This window comes from Phyllobates terribilis, unplaced genomic scaffold (genome assembly GCF_046119375.1).
Source record: "Phyllobates terribilis strain yellow unplaced genomic scaffold, ASM4611937v1 Scaffold_9__5_contigs__length_417890890, whole genome shotgun sequence".
NCBI classification, from domain to species: domain Eukaryota; kingdom Metazoa; phylum Chordata; class Amphibia; order Anura; family Dendrobatidae; genus Phyllobates; species Phyllobates terribilis.
Window position 1 is genome coordinate 330,784,645 of NW_027362769.1, and position 2,992 is coordinate 330,787,636.

Sequence of the window (2,992 nt, forward strand, 5' to 3'; positions counted from 1 at the left end):
TACTTCCTTCCCCACCCAGACCAATCAGGAGGGAACGCATCCTGAGCGACAAAATAAATAATTATGGAATTTACAAGGTACTGTTACAGGAAATTCTAAAAAATCTCCAACCTCATCAAAAGGCTCAGAATAAAGCTTTACATGTTTTAAAGAAGCACTCCTCCTCCCATCATAATTTTTGTCCTTTTAATCTATTGCAGTCATCATATTATATAGCACTGAGTACTTACAATTGCTAATTTTGCCTTTCTACCCAGATAATTCTTCTCTTTTCCATTAGGTCTATGACATCACGTGATTGAAAACTGACTAGCTGAATCCTTCTAAGCTCTATGGAGAAACAGGAGGTCAATTTTCCCTGTATGAGTCATCACTGCAAAAGTCTATGACAGGGGGAGGAGAGAGCAACTGGGTCAGGAGGTAAAGAGGGGAATGATAAATGCAGGGACAAGAGATTTCCTGTTTCTACATAGAGCAGAGAAAAGAGAAGAATTAGCTGGGTAGAAAGGCAAAATGAGCAATTGTAAGTACACAGTAATGTATACTAGGATTATTGCAATATATTAAGAGAATAAAAAAGTTGATGGGAGGAGGAGGAGGGCTTCTTTAAGTATAAGAGTAAAGTGTATGCAAAAGTGCCATCACTCAAGTGCGGTTCTTCACCAACTAGGTTCAGGTACCCAAGGGTACCTCTCCTGGGGCACCCACTTATAAGAACAGATACTACATTTGATCTTAGCTAATAGGCCGAGAAGCCATAGCTTATTTAAAGTATATCTATTCTTTCACACAAAAACTGTAGAAAACCATGGTCTTGCTGCTCTCCTCTCCCAACTACTATCGGTGCACATGCCAGGCTAATATGTTCAGAAAAAGTCCTGATTCTCATGATCTGTAACTCGTCTTCCACTCTTTTGGAGTGCGTGGTTCCTCTTCATCAGCATTCTACCAGCACTATTGGTTCTGGAATATCCCATCCGTCACTTCCCAGCATGCATTGCTCCTGCCATTTGCTTGTCTGTACTGAACTGAAATGCCTGTATACAATATGACAGACAGGAGAGCAGGAGCATAGACAAAATGCACTTGACTACAGGCTAAGGACAGCAAGTTAGACGAGACCTAGTTATCAAATCACATCAAGTTGTCTGAAAGTGCAGAGTTCATTTAAGATTTACAAAAAAAAAAAATTCGAACCATATTTTTCATCTATCACCATAATATTGTCTCTTATTTAAAAAAAAAAAAAAGCCACATATTATGGGATGGATGCACTATCCATCATCAGATTCCACAATACAAACTGCATACATTAATAAAGGGCCAGACATCTATTATTGATGATCTATGTATAGGAAAGGTCATCAGTTTGCAACAGAAATGCTTTGCCGTGTAAGAGACATTTAGCCAATAGAGGACGATCTCCTGCTTGGCCGGCTCCTATCTGCCCTGCATTAATATTGCTGCTCGACCACTGCAAAAATCAGGAGGACCCCCTACTTCTTAGAGGAACCAGACACTCTGAATGCAAGCCTGAGATCGCCAACCTGAGTACATACGATCCTTACAACCAGGCTTGGACTGGCCCACGGGAGAGCAGGAGAATCCTCCGGTGGGCCACCACCCTCTGATATGAGCAGTACTTCGAACTATATACTTGATTCACTATATACAAAGGCAGCATCTTATTAGTTTAACAATCTACCCAGTTTATTGCTATAGAAATTTGTGAATGAGAGCATATAGCTGAAAAGTGGGGCCCTGGAGTTGGTTACTGGTGGGCCCTTGGCGCTCCAGTCCGACACTGCTTACACCCCCCCCCCCGACATGGCACATAATTTCTACACAGGTATAGTGCAGCTTGACAAGTGGACTCTGTGAAATCCATGCTCACCCTTTGCTTTTGTAACTGAGGTGTGGAGAAAAACACTTGCCCTTTTATTGCGTTGCCAAATCTTAAGGTCTTGTGCAATTCAGTATCAGAGGCCGGCACATGGGGGAGAATAACCAGCATTATATCCATGAGTTTAAGCATGAAATTTAATCATGCTCATCTGTTATGATGACCTTATCGGCACACACTCAACTGATAAACGTTCTATTACAGCATCAGGGAAAAGGCCACCGCCAGCTACAAGTCTCCTGCCCGATAAACAGGATTTATGTTATGGAGCAGAACAGCTACAGGCACTTGGCTCGTGTTCACACTTTGTTATTTTAAGGGAACAGAGAAGAACAAACATGACTCAAATGACAAAACATAATCCCGGGGAGGAATTATATATCTACTTCCAGAGGCGGACTGGGGTGCCAAGGGTCCACCAGTAACCAACTCCAGGGCCCCACTTTTCAGCTACATGCAAATGTGACAGTATCCTCAATCACAAATTCATATAACAATGATCTCTGTAGATTGTTAAATGAATAAGATGCTGCCTGTCTGTAAATAGTGATTCATTGTGTCAAATACTGCTCATATAAGAGGGTGGTGGCCCACCAGAGGATTTTCCAGTTCTCCTGTTGGCCAGTCCAAGCCTGCTTACATCCTACTATGAAGAGTGACACTACATGAAAAAACAAGGGTAACAAAAAAGAAATAATTTAAAATGGGGGGGAATGTTTTTCACTTTGTGGTGTGAGGTGAAGGGGTTTTAAGAAGCTAAATACCTTGTTAACATACACACATGGTCAAAATTGTTGGCACCCCTCGTTTAATGAAAGAAAAACCCACAATGGTCACAGAAATAACTTGAATCTGACAAAAGTAATAATAAATTAAAAATCTTTGAAATTGAACAAATGAAAGTCAGTCATTGCTTTTCTGCTTCCACAGAATTTTTTAAATAATTAAACTCATGAAGTAGGCCTGGACAGAAATGATGGTTCTTCTTAACTTAATATTTTGTTGAACAACCTTTTGAGGCAATCACTGATATCAAACGATTCCTGTAACTGTCAATGAGACTTCTGCACCTCTCGACAGCCATTTTGG

General features: G+C 40.8%; 1 pseudogene; it reads right to left on the reverse strand.

Moving 5' to 3' along the window:
* Positions 1-596: 596 nt before the first annotated feature.
* LOC141162730 (U2 spliceosomal RNA) lies at positions 597-759 on the reverse strand (annotated as a pseudogene).
* Positions 760-2,992: the final 2,233 nt, after the last annotated feature.